The sequence below is a fragment of the Mustela nigripes genome, chromosome 5, assembly GCF_022355385.1.
Source record: "Mustela nigripes isolate SB6536 chromosome 5, MUSNIG.SB6536, whole genome shotgun sequence".
Lineage (NCBI taxonomy): Eukaryota > Metazoa > Chordata > Mammalia > Carnivora > Mustelidae > Mustela > Mustela nigripes.
Genome location: NC_081561.1, coordinates 29958917 through 29969376, shown reverse-complemented (window position 1 = coordinate 29969376; position 10460 = coordinate 29958917). Strand labels below are relative to the sequence as shown.

Genomic DNA, 10460 nt, shown 5'->3' with positions numbered 1-10460 from the left:
GTCTTTTGGGTTTTCCACATATAGTATCATATCATCTGCAAAGAGTGATAATTTGACTTCTGCTTTGCCGATCTGGATGCCTTTAATTTCCTTTTGTTGTCTGATTGCTGAGGCTAGGACCTCTAGTACTATGTTGAATAGCAGTGGTGATAATGGATATCCCTGCAGTGTTCCTGACCTTAGCGAAAAAGCTTTCAGTTTTTCTCCATTGAGAATAATATTTGCGGTGGGTTTTTCATAGATGGCTTTGATGATATTGAGGTATGTGCCCTCTATCCCTACACTTTGAAGAGTTTTAATCAGGAAGGGGTGCTGTACTTTGTCAAATGCTTTTCCAGCATCTATTGAGAGTATCATATGGTTCTTGTTCTTTTTTTTATTGATGTGTTGTATCACATTGACTGATTTGCGGATGTTGAACCAACCTTGCAGCCCTGGAATAAATCCCACTTGGTCGTGGTGAATAATCCTTTTTAATGTACTGTTGAATCCTATTGGCTAGTATTTTGGTGAGAATTTTCGCATCTGTGTTCATCAAGGATACTGGTCTGTAGTTCTCTTTTTTGATGGAATCCTTGTCTGGTTTGGGATCGAGGTGATGCTGGCCTCATAAAATGAGTTTGGAAGTTTTCCTTCCATTTCTATTTTTTGGAACAGTTTCAGGAGAATAGGAATTAGTTCTTCTTTAAATGTTTGGTAGAATTCCCCCAGGAAGCCGTCTGGCCCTGGTCTTTTGTTTGTTTGGAGATTTTTAATGACTGTTTCAATCTCCTTACTGGTTATGAGTATGTTCAGGCTTTCTATTTCTACCTGGTTCAGTTGTGGTAGTTTATATGTTTCTAGGAATGCATCCATTTCTTCCAGATTGTCAAATTTGTTGGCGTAGAGTTGCTCATCGTATGTTCTTATAATAGTTTGTATTTCTTTGGTGTTAGTTGTGATCTCTCCTCTTTCATTCATGATTTTATTTATTTGGGTCCTTTCTCTTTTCTTTTTGATAAGTCGGGCCAGGGGTTTATCAATTTTATTAATTCTTTCAAAGAACCGGCTCCTAGTTTCGTTGATTTGCTCTATTGTTTTTTTGGTTTCTATTTCATTATTTCTGCTCTGATCTTTATGATTTCTCTTCTCCTGCTGGGCTTAGGGTTTCTTTCTTGTTTTTTATCCAGCTCCTTTAGGTGTAGGGTTAGGTTGTGTACCTGAGACCCTTCTTGTTTCTTGAGAAAGGCTTGTACCACTATATATTTTACTCTCAGGACTGCCTTTGTTGTGTCCCACAGATTTTGGACCATTGTATTTTCATTATCATTTGTTTCCATGATTTTTTTTCAATTCTTCTTTAATTTCCCGGTTGACCCATTCATTCTTTAGAAGGATGCTGTTTAGTCTCCATGTATTTGGGTTCTTTCCAAACTTCCTTTTGTGGTTGAGTTTCTTTAATATCTTCCATGCCTTTTTCGAGCCCAGCTAGAACCTTCAGAATTGTCATCCTTAACTCTAGATCTGACATATTACCAATATCTGTATTGATTAGGTCCCTAGCCTTCAGTACTGCGGCTTGTTCTTTTTTTTTGTGGTGAATTTTTCTGTCTTGTCATTTTGTCCAGATAAGAATATATGAAGGAGCAAGTAAAAATGCTAAAAGGGTGGCAACAACCCCAGGAAAATATGCTTTAACCAAATCAGAAGAGATCCCAAATTGTGAGGGGGGAGAAAGGGGATAAAAAGAGGTTCAAAAAGGAAGAAAGAAAAAAAAAAAAAGAAACGATTTAAAAAAAGAAATGGAATAAAAAAAATATAAAAAAGAAAAAATATACATATTAGATAAACTCGTTAAAAAAACGTTAAAAAAGGAAAGGGTAAAAGTTAAAAAAAAATTTACCAGAAGGCGAGAGAAAAAAAAAATGAAAAAAAAAATTAAATTAACTGCAAGACTAAAAAAAAATCACAGGGAGAAAACCATGAGTTCCGTGCTTTGCTTTCTCCTTCTCTGGAATTCTGCTGCTCTCCTTGGTATTGAAACCACACTCCTTGGTAGGTGAACTTGGTCTTGGCTGGATTTCTTGTTGATCTTCTGGGGGAGGGGCCTGGTGTAGTGATTCTCAAGTGTCTTTGCCCCAGGCAGAATTGCACCGCTCTTACCAGTGGCCGGGCTGAGTAATCCGCTCGGGTTTGCTTTCAGGAACTTTTGTTCCCTGAGCGCTTTCCGTAGAGTTCCGGAGGACGGGAATACAAATGGCAGCCTCCTGGTCCCCGGCCCAGAGGAGCCGAGAGCCCAGGGCCCCACTCCTCAGTGCGCCCTCAGAGAACAGCACCCAGTTACTCCCATCTGCCTGACCTCAGGCCGCGCTCCCAGCTCACCGAGCCTGTGGCTGGTTCAAAGTAACACCGCGCTGCGAGCTTACTGTCAGCTCTGTCTCTGTAGCCGGCTTTCCTGTTCCAATACCCGCAAGCTCTGCAACACTCAGACACCCCCGATTTTTCTGTGACCCTGCGGGACCTGAGGCCTCGTTGACCCCGCGTGGGCTTTGCCCTGGTTTAGCCTCTGGAGCGATGTCCCTCAGTGGAACAGACTTCTAAAAGTCTGATTTTGTGCTCTGTTGCTCTGCCGCTTGCCGGGAGCCAGCCCCTCCCCTCCGGGTCTATCTTCCCGTCACTTTGGATTCACTTCTCCACCAGTCCTACCTTTTAGAAAGTGGTTGTTTTTCTGTTTCCAGAATTGCTGTTCTTCTTCTCTTCGATCTGCTGATGGATTTGCAGGTGTTTGCAATCTTTAGATAAGCTATCTAGCTGATCTCCTGCTAGCTGAAATAGTCTCAGCCTGCCACTTCTCTGCCATCTTGACTCCTCCCCCCTCTCTGGCTGCTTTTAAGATATTTCTTTTTGTCACTTGTTTTTAGAAATTTGACTATGATGTGCTTTGATTTAGTTTTTTTTTTTTTTTTGTATTAGTAAAGATACAAATCTTTGGATTTATTTTGCAACAAATCTGAGAAAAATTTGGGTCATTATTTCTTCAAATCAGATATTTTGGCCCATTTGAGTTGTCTCACAGCTGATTGATGCACTCTATTTCTCCCCCAATTTCTTATTTTTCAGGATCTCATTGCAGATAAGACTCTGTCTTCAAAGTCATTAATCTTTTCTTTTGCAATCTCTAACCTGCAGCTAATCCTATCTAGTGTAGTCTTCATGTTGAACATTGTAGTTTTCCTATCTAGAATTTTAATTTGAGCCTTTTATATGTATATTCCATATTTCTACTTAATATGGTCAATCTTTCCTCTTGCTTCACGAGCCTATGAAATATAGTTAAACTAAATTTTAATGTCTTTATATACTAATTCTATCACTTATGTCACTTCTGGTTACTTGTCTTTTGTTTGAACTTTCTCCTGTTTGTGGAGTCATATTTTCTTGTTTCTCTGAATGGCTGGTAACTTTCAATTGCATGCCAAACATTGTTTGGTAAAAATTACCTTTTTAGGTGGTAGATATTTTTGCACTCCATAAATAGTTTTAAGATTTGTTCTAAAACACAGTTTCTTCATATGATTTGATCCTTTTGGGCATGTTTTTAGGATTGTTAGAATCTAAAACACTGTTTAATGTACAGCTAAATTCTCCCCCCTACTAAAGTAAAACTGTTCTCAGTACTCTACCTGATGTCTCATGAGTTGTGAGGTTTACACTTTGACTGTTGGAGACTAGAACTATTCTGGACCCTGTGTGGATAATAATGATTGTTCCCTTTAATCTTCTTATGTGGTTCATTCTCCACCATGGGATAGTTTTTTATACACACACACACACATACACACACACACATACATATATACATACACACACACACATATATATATATATATATAATGTTCAATGCTCAGGTGAAGACTAAGAGGAGCCCTCTGCAGATCTCCAGGATGTTCTTTCCTTCTGTGTGTGCAGTTATTTCTTCTCTGGAACTTTGCAAACCTTAGCCACTTTTGGTTCCTCTGGATTCCAAGATGGATTCACAAATTAGAAAGTAAAGTAAATTCTTCTGGGGTTCCTGGAAACTTTATCTAGGCAGTCAGCTGAGACAATTATAGGGCTTACATCATTTGTTTTCTATCTCTGTTATCATTGTCCTTCAATTTCCAATGTCCAATGTCTCAAAAACTATTGTTTCATTTATTTTATTCAATTTTTTTTTTTTTTTTTTTTTGTTTCAAGCCCTTATAACTCTCTTTTGGTCCAAAGCAGATGTCTTATGTTTAGGTTTCACTTGCGATTGCACTGAATCCATAGATCAATTGTGTGATAATTTAAATCTCTTTTAATAATAGATATTTTAACCATAAACTTAGAATATTGAGGTTTTGAGCCTTTTTCTTAGTATTTATTCAGATGCAAGTGAAATAATTGTTCATTTAGCCACTGAAAAAATGTCATAGTTAAGTTATTGGCATTAATGATTTTACCAAGATTTTTAGCTATAAGAATACTATTTCTAAGTATTTTATGATTTTGATGATAACATGAATTGTATATCTTTTTCAAATTGTGTTTTCTGTATGTTTTGTTTCTAAAGAAATATTATTCTTATACTTAATAACGTTGGTAAATTCATGAATTCCTACAATTTCACTGTGGAATTTTACACATGAGTTTTATTCCCTTTAATCTAATATTCACTGAAACTCCCCAACTCTAAAATATTCTTTTTATCAGAATTTATGGTTGGAATACTAAGATATGCTATGTTCCCATTTTCCAAGAGTTGGGAGATGGAATCAGAGCTAAGTCTTGCTAATTGTTTAGACTCAGATATGTCAGTCATGTGACTGACTTTTCTTGTTAGATCACGGTTAAACCATGTGGGCTTGAGACCAAGATCCTGGAAGCTGAAGGGAAGGAAAAGTGTGTACAGGTACAGAGTATGTATTAAAAACAATCAACAAGAAAAGCAAATACCCAAAGCAAAGGATTTAAGATTATGCTCTACCATGCTAAGTCAATAGTCTCCTCTAATATACTCTCATCATACTCTCATCTAATATACTGTCATCTAATAAATTCTTATGTAAATAACTGCCACTTAGGAGCCCTCTGATTAAACAATAAACAACTATGCAACTAGATAGAGGTTTCTGTTTTGACAACCCCTCCCATTCTCTTTCTTTTCACCTTGTTTTCCCTCTCTGGTTTCCAGACATTGTCTCAGATGCATTCTTAATTCTTTTAGCTTTAGTCTGCATGATATCTCATTCCCACATTTATGTTCTCCTTAATGCCTAGGAATTCATATTCCTCTGCAATCATCTCTTACCCCCGGGGGAAAAAACAAACAAACAAAAAAACTGCTCCAGATTCAACCACATTTCACCACTTTAACAATTCACAAACTAGACAGAGATACCATCAGTTATTGCCTGGATCACTTTAACAATAGTCCCCTTGTTTTCTTTCTCATCCTACTGACTAATCTTACTACATCAGCAATAATAACTGTTGAATATTTTACTAGAGACATAAGTCAAAATGTGTCATTTTTCTACTCAATGATCCATATCATCTCCCTATTTCACTCAACTTAAAATAAATGTTATGTTAATGGCTTATTAGATGTCATATGAATCTGTTAATTTTCTGACCTTTTCTCCAATTACTGTACTTCTGGCTCCTTCAAACCATTCATATCAGCTTCTTTCCATTCCTTAACAATACTGGGCATGTTCCTGTCTTACAGAATTTGTTGTAGTTGTTTCCTCTGACTGGAAACTTCTTCATCCAGAAATCTACTCAGACAACTCCCTTATCTCCTCCAGATCTTACTCAAGTATCATCTTCTCACAAAGTCCTGTCCAGGATGACCTGCTCAAATTGAACCCCACCCTGTTCTGCAGCTGTCAGTAGTCTCCATCTACTGCAATGTTTTCTTTTCCTTTAGCAGTTACCACTTTCTAATTAGCTGTATTCCTGAATGGTATGTCAACTTCATTAATGGTCCCAATTCTTCATCTTTTCCCACATGCATCCTAGAAAAACTTCCTCTCAAAATGATAAAACTAAAGAGATGGAGAATAGTTTAGCTATTGCCAGGAGTCAGGAACTGGGGAAAGAATGCGTATGGCCATATACTATGGTGACAAAGGGATAATATGAGGGAAATCTTTGTAGTGATGCAACAGCCCTGTGTTGTGATTGAGCTGGTGGCTATATGAATTCATACATGTGACAAAATTGCATGGAACTACACACACACAAATGCAAGTACATGTGAAACTGATGATATCTGAATAAGAGGTGTGAGTTGTATCCAGGGTAATTCCCTGGTTTTCACATTGTATTATATTCAAACACCGATGGTGGGAACAAAAAATGGTACAACCAGTTGGAATTTAATTTATCAGTGTCTTATAAACTTAAACTTATTTTTCTGGTATGAGGTGATGATTTCAATCATGATATTTACTCAAGCAAAATGTAAACAAGTATCCACAAAAGAGTTATATAACAATGTTTAAGTGGAATTATTCATAAAGGTCAAACACTAGAAATAACAAAAACAGCTATCAGTAGGTAATTGGATAAACATTTGTCATATAGTCACATAATGAAATAATAGCAATACAGGAAACAAATTTCTGATAGACTCAACATTAAACAGTTATAGTGAATGAAATAAAAACAATATTTGCTTCAAGGTAGAGGAGTCCACTGGAAAGGAATATAAAGAAGCTTTTTGGGGGTGCCTGGGTGGCTCAGTTGTTAAGCATCTGCCTCTAGCTCAGGTCATGATCCCAGGATCCTGGGATTGAGCCCCACATCAGGCTTCCTGTTCAGCGGGAAGCCTGCTGCTCTCTCTCCCACTCCCTCTGCTTGTGTTCCCTCTCTCACTGTGCCTCTCTCTGTCAAATAAGTAAATGAAACCTTAAAAAAAAAAAGATTTCTGGGATGCTCAAAATTCTATTCCTTTTTTGGGTTGGTAGAAACAAGGTGTATATATTTGTCAAAACTCAAAAACATAAGAATGTTATTTTAGATGTAAACTAAATCAATAAAATCACAATATCTAACTTGATATATGTTTTACTGAAATCTTCCTACATCTTGAACTAAGTAACATCTGTCCAACTTTTAAGTACAGTGTAAATTTTAATAAAACCCATCACAATGATGCTGGTTTTATAAAGTTTACTTTCTTTCAACTATAGTCATATATATTGAAATTTTATTATCTGACACATACAAGTTGTGTTCATTCTTCATGAATTGAATTCTTAATATTTATTGTTTCTATTTACTTTTCAAATATACCTTCGCCTTAAAGAATAATTTGTTCCATTTACTTAATAAAGTTACAAGTGCTTTACTTTGGTATATACTATGATCATTAATAACTCTTCATATAACCCTTTTCTTTAAATGATCTAACCATATGTATTCCTTTATTTTATAACTTTCTGCTTCTTCAGCCTTATGATTGCAATTATTAATATCATACAGTGTAATACTCAAGGAACTTAATTTTTAATATAATATAGATATATTTGTCTTTAATCTGGAGAGTTCAGTTAAATTACACTAAGTTTTTATTGTCATTTTCATTTTTTAAGCATTTCTTATTTGTTTTCCATTTTTCCTACTGAATTTTTTCTTCATTATTCCCCTTCATAATGTTCTAGTACACCCTTCCTTGGGCTGAGGTTCCACAAAAGAATTAGGCCCTACAGTAAATTATTTGAGTGACTATTTTGTCCATTCTAAAAGGAATATAAATAACTAGTAACATTCTATATATATAGAAGAAAAGTTAATTCATTACATATAATGGATGTTTTAAGTCACTAGGGCTTCATTTTCTCTTAAAGTCCTGATTGAGAAGGGATGCTCTGCTGAAAGAAAGAAAACTGACAAGAATATGCATTATCACAGGTAACAAGGATGGTTTAGATTTCAGAAGTTATGTATAGGGACACCTGGGTTGCTCAGTCAGTTAAGTGGTTGCCTTCAGCTCAGGTCATGATTCTAGGGTTCTGGAATCAAGACCCACATCGCACTCCCTGCTCAGCAGAGAGCCTGCTTCTCCTTCTCCCTGCCTTTCTGCCTACTTGAGCTCTCTCTCTCTTTCTCTCTCTGTCAAATAAGTAAGTAAAATTTTAAGAAAAGCAGTTCTGTATAGAAACATGTTCAAAGCCTTCACTGAAATCTTAGCAATAGATTAGACTGTGAAAATATAAATGACTATAGATCAGGGTTTCTCATCATCACCACTATTGACATATTTGTCTGGATAATTCTTTGTTGTGGGAGAATGCCCTGTATGTATTGTAGTTATTCAACAACTTCCACTAGATGCCATTAGCAATGTCCCAATTTATAAGAAGGAAAAACATAAACAGAAATTTCTAAATTTTCTTTGGTGGGATAAATCTCCTCCATTGAGGGCAGCCATTACAGTCAACTACTTCAAGGAGTTTGAATAAAAATGTAAGGATTGGATTAAAAAAAATGAATTGACATACGATTAGATTGTCATGTGTCCCATTTTTAAAACATAATTACTCAGAGTGCTTTTTTTTTTTTTTTGTTATTTTTTTTCTAAGTGCCTTGATGATGATAAAAGTGTATGGAGACACTGCATAAAAAACTTGATTTTGCTTTTTTCTGTTGATTTTGACTTATAAACCATAAGTATAGTTTTTTTAATTAATAATGGTGTGAACTGAGTATTTTCATATGAAGAAAAAAGAGTAAATGGGAAAAAATTTGAGAAGGTGTGCTAAGTGATAAAGCAAATTTTTAAAGAGAAAATAGTCTAAGAAAATGAGATTTTTAAGAAAGGGAAAGAAAATTTATAGGAAGTAGAATATAATTTTCATGATGAAAGGAAATAAAAATAAAAAGACATGAATTTGTGATAGAAGAGCAGGATGTTTAAGAATTTTATATTGTGCAAAAAGAGAAACTGTTGTATGGATTAAAAGTTCAAGGTGTGGAGACTGAATAATTAAGGACATACGTTTTTGAAGGTGTTACTGAAGGTTTAAAAGAGATGTAGTGTGCATAAAGGACACTGATAAATTATTTGATAACGTTTTGAATGCCAAGTTGAAACTCAGGCCCATGAATTTGCAAAACACCAATCCTCCTCTACATTCCATAGAATGCTGGTATAGGAGAAAAAAAGTAAATAATTGTTACAGGAGAAAAGTTACATAGGATGTGATATTTAATTTTAAAATGTGGGTTAAAAATCAGAGTGTTTAAGGGTTGTGATGAGAAAATGGCAGTGGAATTGGAAGACCCCAAACTCACCTCACTGTACAAACACAGAAAGATAACTATTAAATCATTCTAAATGCCCCAGGAATCAATCTGAAGATTGACAGAACAAATTCCACAGCTAAAAGGAGAGAAGAGGTCACATTGAAGAAAGTAGAAGAGATGGTGGCTTATGGGAGAAATGAGTTACAGGTACTACAGAGGGGAGGGCACCATCATTGCAGATAAGGTAAAAAGAGAGTAGAGCACAGAGGGAAATGAACAAGAAGAACTTTTCCCCAAAGCCATTGGTTGGGAAAGACAGGTGCTGAATTTCATGAGTTCTTGTAACCAGCAGGGCTTAAAATCTAGAGTTAAAGGTCAGTGGTTCTAGGCGGGATGGAGACCAGAGGGCACTGTGCTGTGATGGATATAAGGCAGGCAGACAACACAGGTACAGATGGCATAAGGGTAGTGATTTGAAGAATGCCTAGGGAACACAGTGGTGATATTATTCTCTCTTTTTGGAGCATATCCATGAGAGGCAGCATTCATGGAGACACCAGTCTGGGGACAAAGGAGCTGGCTGGAACCCTTTCCCTTCCCCAAACCTCAGCATTAACAAAGAACCACCCTTGGGAAGCAACACAGCACTAACAAAGGCTACTTAACTTGCTTACACCAAGTCCCACATGCCTGTGCTCTGCCAGTACATCCTTTTTAAGTCAGACTTGCTTAGTTCAAGCACAGTGGAACTCTTAGCTGTAAAACCAGAAGAAAGCACTGCTCACAACACTGCTACCAACCAGAGAGTCCTGCAGGGCTTTAGTTTAGTGGAACTAGCATCAGGTCTCCCTTAACACTCGCTCCATTCTGGCCAGGGACAAAACACTGCCCATTGTAAGCAAGGAGAGCCTCTGCAGATGACTAGCCTAAAGGAGAAAGTAGCGCAATCATAATAGCAGGCCACACACAAAAACACACCACAGACTCTCTGAAGCATCAGGCCCTGGACACTGCATGACTTTTTCTTCACAAAGCCATTATTCTCAGGAGCAAGAAACATGACCCGTTTTTTTAACAGAGAGAAGAGGGCAGAGACCTAGAAAAATGCCAAAATGGAGGAATTCATCCCAAATGAAAAAGATAAGGCCATGGACAGAAGTCTAAGCAAAACAGATTTATGTACCATGCCTGGTGGATAATTTAAA

At 36.5% G+C, this 10460-nt stretch overlaps 1 pseudogene; it reads right to left on the bottom strand.

Moving 5' to 3' along the window:
- LOC132018590 (high mobility group protein B1-like) overlaps window positions 1-10315 on the bottom strand; it is a 13845-nt pseudogene extending 3530 nt beyond the window's left edge.
- Window positions 10316-10460: the final 145 nt, after the last annotated feature.